Below are 6000 nucleotides of genomic sequence, written 5' to 3'. Positions count from 1 at the left end.
TGACTGCTTGGTGGCCCTCCCTCTCTAGGGCAGGGAGCAGGTTCGGCCTTAGAGCATCAGGCCCAGGACACCCAGAGCCACAGAGAGGCCCAGGCCATTTAACTGTCCAAGGCTGGCTTGAGGAACCAGGATGGGTACACGAGGGACTGCGTGCTTGTGAAGCGCCCTGGCCGGCTGACATAGAGGGCTTCCCGGTGGGGCCTGACAGGCAGAGCTCCAGTGAGATTAGCAGGGCCATGGAGTCACTGAAGCCAGACTTGACCTGAAGATTTGCCAATTCAACCTGGGCTCGGATCTACGTCGTCCGTGACAGTTTCATCAGGAGATCAGCCTGCTGTAGCAAAATGGTCAGGACTTAGAACCCAACAGACTTTATTTGGACCTGGTTCCTGCATCTGACAGCTGAGTGACTTTGGGCAAATAACTTGACCTCGCGAGTCTCGGTTTTCTCATTTGTAAAACAGTAGTTATAAGAGTATTATCACAAAATTTAGCATTGATATATGTAAACCACCTAGCAAAAAGACTGGCGAATAGCAGGCATTTAATTCTTGGTGGCTCTCTTCATTCTCCCTCTCCCTCTTCTTCCTCTTCTTCTAGTAAGGAAGTCGTAAAACTGAATGGAATAAAAGCTGAATTGAGAGGCCGGGCGAGGTGGCTCACACCTGTAATCCCAGCATTTTGGGAGGCCAAGGCGGGCGGATCATCTGAGGTCAGGAGTTTGAGACCAGCCTGGCCAAGATGGTGAAATCCTGTCTCTACTAAAAAAATACAAAAATTAGTCAGGTGTGGTGGCACGTGCCTATAGTCCCAGCTACTTGGGGGGCTGAGGCAGGAGAATTGCTTGAACCTGGGAGGCAGAGGTTGCAGTGAGCCGAGATTGCGCCACCGCACTCCAGCCTGGGTAACAAGAGTGAAACTCCGTCAAAAAAAAAAAAAAAAACTGAATCGAGAAAGTCAACTATCTGGTGATTGTCATCTAATTGCCCCAGGTCCATCTCTGAACCAGATTAGTGTCTTCTAAAGATCTCAGTCCTACACCCAAACTCAAGTGCCCCATCCAAGGCAGAGACCCATCTCCCAGCCCTGCCGTTCCTGCATGTTCTCACTTGAAGGCAACACTGAGCTTTGGATTTCAACCTACCCAGGAGCGCTCCCCTCTCCCTGATTCTCCCAGACTAGACTAACAGAATCAAGCTACTCTTGACACTTAAAGAACAATTCTAGAGATAAAGAAAAGGCATGCCACTTCCCACAGCTCACAGCAAAGGTAGGAAACTTACTAACTCTAAAAGTGACACTGGCTGAAAATATAAATGGGTCTCAATGGGAGACAAAATAAATCAGGTGCATGGGGAACTGTGCATCTTTGCAGACTTAACTATGAATAATTTTTAAGATTACAAGCAACATAAATAACAGTGGTGGCTAAGTAAACTGTGATGCATCCACTTGAATGCATATTTACAATTATAATGAAGATTATGCAGTAACTTGGGAAAATTCTACAAATGGAAGGAAGAACACAAAAACATATGCAATATTTTGATTCCCAATATCTAAAAATTATATGTACTTGTAGGAGAAACAAAAGGGAAACAAATAAAATTGAATTGCTGAGGTCATAGGGCTGGGAATTGTTTTCTCCTTCTATGTTGATTTCATATTGTGTATTCTTTTTTTTTTTTTTTTGAGAAGGAGTCTCACTCTGTCGCTAGGCTGGAGTGCAGTGGTGCAATCTCAGCTCATTGCAACCTCCGCCTCCCAGGTTCGAGCAATTCTTCTGCCTCAGCCTCCTGAGTAGCTGGGACTATAGGAGCCCGCCACCAGGCCCGGCTAATTTTTTTTGTATTTTTAGTAGAGACAGGGTTTCACCATGTTGGCTAGGATGGTCTCGATCTCCTGACCTCCTGATCCACCTGCCTAGGCCTCCCAAAGTGCTGGGATTACAGGCGCGAGCCACCGTGCCGGGCCGTTTATTCACTTTTTAAATATTAGGACTATTCACAGGCAGGGTGTGGTAGAAAACACAGATTCTGTCATTGCACAGTCCTTATGCTTCCAGCTCTCCGAAGTCCCTGGATGTCCAGAGTAGAGGCACTCCTGTGAATGAAGATACAGATGGTCTCCAGAAAGCTCCTCAGAAAATGTGGACTCTTTAAAACACATTAGAAAAGAAGAATGTATGCATCTCTTAAGTTAGCTCTGTTTCCTATAGAAAAGCAGAATTTCAACAGGAAGGGAAGAGAATGGAAGAAAATGGCGGGAGACACTATCGCGTATTAATAACTGCTTATTTGAACAGACTTGGTTTATCTACCTATGACATAATAATAATTCTCTGCCAAGTATTAAGCCTCACCATGCATTAGGTGCCAAGCATTACACTGAGTACTTCACACACATTATCCCATTTAATGCACTCAACAACCTCATGTGGCAGTGCATGGTGGTTTCCACCCTTTTTATCTTTTTTTGAGACAGAATTTCGCTCTGCTACCCAGGCTGGAGTGCGGGGGCGTGATTATAGTTTACTGCAGCCTTACACTTCTGGGCTCAAGTGATCCTCCTGCCTCAGCCTCCCGAGTAGCTGGGACTACAGGCGCATGCCATCACACCTGGCTAATTTTTTAATTTTTAGTAGAGGCATGGTGTCACTATGTTGCCCAGGCTGCTTTCTACCTTTCATAGATGAAAACTAGAGGTCACAAATGGTCACTGGCCTGACACTGCATCGCTTGTTAGTGGCCACGCCAGGATTTGGACCCCAGCGTGTCCCTTACTAATATGTATGCTCTTCCCGCACATACACAGCCAGAACTGCCTAGAGGGGCAGGACCTGGGCTTGGCCTTAAACACCAGGCAAAGGACAAAAGCCTTCACTGGAGACCCTCATCTGCAGCATAATGGTGACAAGTGTGATATCTGACATGTGTGATGCCAGCAGACCTGGGCATTTTTGTTGCCAGGGTGAAAGCAAAGCGTTCAGTTAGCAGGAGGGCAAGGGAAGCTCTCAGGAAGATGCTCACGGGTTCTGGCTCTACTTTTTGTTCCACCTATTCCTCCTTTCTCGCTTTCCTGCCTCTCAGCATCAACAGGTGATCCTACACAGCCCACTGGCACAGACTGAGCCCCTGCCTATGTGTAAAAGTTCCAAGGTCATGCAGCTTGATTCAATCCACAGTTCCCAAGAACTCCTGTGAACAGGCCACCATGAAGACTGTGTTTGCAAATATGCCAAAACGAAAGATTTTTTTTCCGAGTGTGGTGTTTCACACCTGTAATCCTAACACTTTGAGAGGCGAAAGCGGAAGGATCGCTTAAGCCCAGGAGATTGAGGCTGCAGTGAGCTACGATTGCGCCATTGCACTCCAGCCTGGGTGACACAGCAAGACCTCATCTCAAAAGAGACAGAAAAAGAAAGAAAGAGAAAGAAGGAAAGAAAGAAAGGATTTTTTGAAACATAATTTGGGTTCCATTGCATTGGGTTTTAGCTAGCATCTATGTGTTAGGTAGGGCACTAATAGGAAGGCACTGTTATTGTGCCTATTACACAGATGAGAACACTGAGGCTCAGAGACAGGAAGGAACTTCCCAAGCTTACTTAGCTGGGAATGTGACAAATTCTAGAGTCCAAGTTCACTGGAGCTCAAGCTTTCAATCCCTTTAATAGAATGGCTTTCGCTCTGCAGACCACTTTGATGGAAAAAAGAACAAAAACTTCACGGCAACCTCTGTACACCTCAGGCCCTTCATCTGTAAAATGGGCCAATAATAATAATGCCTACCTCCAGGGCTGTTGTGAGGATTAAGTAATTAATATATGTAAAGTGACACATGGTTTGCACTCAGTAGATACTACTTGCTCTTTAACTATTATTGAGATTGTAGAGTCAAGACTTGGAAGGACCAACACCCCTAGAATAGCTTCATACATTAATAGCTTCATACCGCTTCATACTGCTTAATAGCTTCATACCGCTTAAACTGCAAAGGTGCATCCTTGCTCCATGAGGCATTTTGTTCTTTCATTAAGATATTTGTGATTAGAAATGTCTTCCTAATATATTTGGCCAAGTCTGGCTCATACAGCATGCACCCTCCCCCAGGTCTATTTCTGCCCTGGAAGGGAGAGAGAACGCAGCCAGCCTCTCTAGCTTGGCAGTGCTTCCCTGCTGAGCAGGAGCCCAGCGTCCACCCAGGCCCCCTCACCACTCAGCACCTCTCTAGAGGCCCAGAGCAGGCCGCAGGCGTTTCGCTGGGCCCTGCCGCCTCCCTAACCTGGACTAATATCAATGCAAAATTGATTCCCTGTCATCTTACATTAACGGAATGTGGGAAAAGGAGAAAAGATATAAAAGTATAATACTGAGAAATAAAAATAGCAGTTGCATTCAGAGCACTCTGTGATGTCACGTATCTCAGTTCACGACACTTCCTGATTTTTTCGCTTCTGTCCCCAGATTTATTTTTGGTGACAACTCAAGCTCTTCTGGGGTGAGGCCCTCATCCTGGCTTCTGTTCGCTTCTAGCACATTCAGGCACTGAGAATACACCCGGCAAACAGAGTTGGATTCAAAACACATTTCTGTGCACGCAACCACTCATCCCGTGGCCAGGCCTGTCTGGAAGCCTGAACCCTGCCCAGGGGCCTCCTGTGCCAGCCTTCATCACTCGAATGGTGTCTACGCAGCAGCCAGAGGAGGGCCAGGCTCCAGGCCAACTTCCCACAGAAGCAGCATTGGCGTTTTGAGTATCTTTGTCTCCCAGGGCCTGCAGGGAGCCGGGACGGTTCAGGGAGCCTCTCCATGTCAAAGAAAGATGTTATGAGACTACAGGAAGGACAGATAAAGGGTTGCTTTCTCATCTCAGAACTTAGTGAGATTCCTCTGAATGTGTGGAAGTATTCTGGAAAGTGAAAGCCTTATTCCAAGTCTGAGTTAAGTACTCTCACCTACATGCCCTCCTTCTCTGAACTTACCATCTTAGTACTTACCACTAGATTGCAATGGTCTGTTTGCTTGTCTAGATCTCTCACTAACATAGAAGTTCCCTGAGGGCAGGGACTGTGTCTCTGTTATTGTCACCTGATTTCCCAGTACAATGCCCAGACATAGGTGGTCAATATATTTGCATTGAATGAATTGATTACACGAATGACTCATTTTAGCACTTACCATCCGATCCACACACTGTACTTTAAAAGAAGTTGCATAGGCTGAGCATGGTCGCTCATGCCTATAATCTCAACACTTTGGGATTTGAGGCCAGGAGTTCGAGAACAGCCTGGGTAACCCCATCTCTAAAGAAAATGTCTAAATTACATGTTAAAAAATAAAAAATACAAAGAATCAACACAGCCTAATGTGAAATGCATTGGAGGGCTTCCAGCCTCAAGATAAGGGAATAAAGATTTTCCTTTTGACAATCTCACAAGGACAAGAAGCAGAAGAAACAGATGTACAGACTACATCTTCCCTGAACCCAGGAGACGTGGCGTCTATAACGCTTAATTCCAATATATAAAGATAAAAGCACTGGAAAAATGTAAATGACTCAGCAGAGAAGTAGCAAGGCAAACACAAGGGTCTTCCGGGTTGGGTAACAGGGCCCACAAATTGTTCTACAGAGCCCCAGAAAAGGCTCAGAAATAGGAGGCATCAAATGTTCACGTGAGACAGAGATTGAACAGGAATGAAAACAAGAATTGTTTGAAAAACCTCTTTAAAGAGTACAGAGTCAATCGACTGATGAATGGATAAACAGATGTGGTCTATCCTACAGTGGAGTGTTACTCAGCAATCAAAGGGAAGGAAGTGCTGAAACGTGTCACAGTATGGGGGAGCCTTGAAAGCATCATGGTAAGGGAAAGAAGCCAAACACAAAAGGCCCCATTCTGTATGATTCTATTCTGATTCTATTTATATGAACGTCCAGAATTGGCAAATCTATACAGACAGAAAATATATTAGTGGCTGCCAGGGGCTGGGGCGAGGGTGG

This window comes from Hylobates moloch, unplaced genomic scaffold, assembly GCF_009828535.3.
Source record: "Hylobates moloch isolate HMO894 unplaced genomic scaffold, HMol_V3 SCAFFOLD_6, whole genome shotgun sequence".
Taxonomy (NCBI): Eukaryota; Metazoa; Chordata; class Mammalia; order Primates; family Hylobatidae; genus Hylobates; species Hylobates moloch.
The sequence above is the reverse complement of the archived record's forward strand: the minus strand, read 5'-3'. Positions refer to the sequence as shown.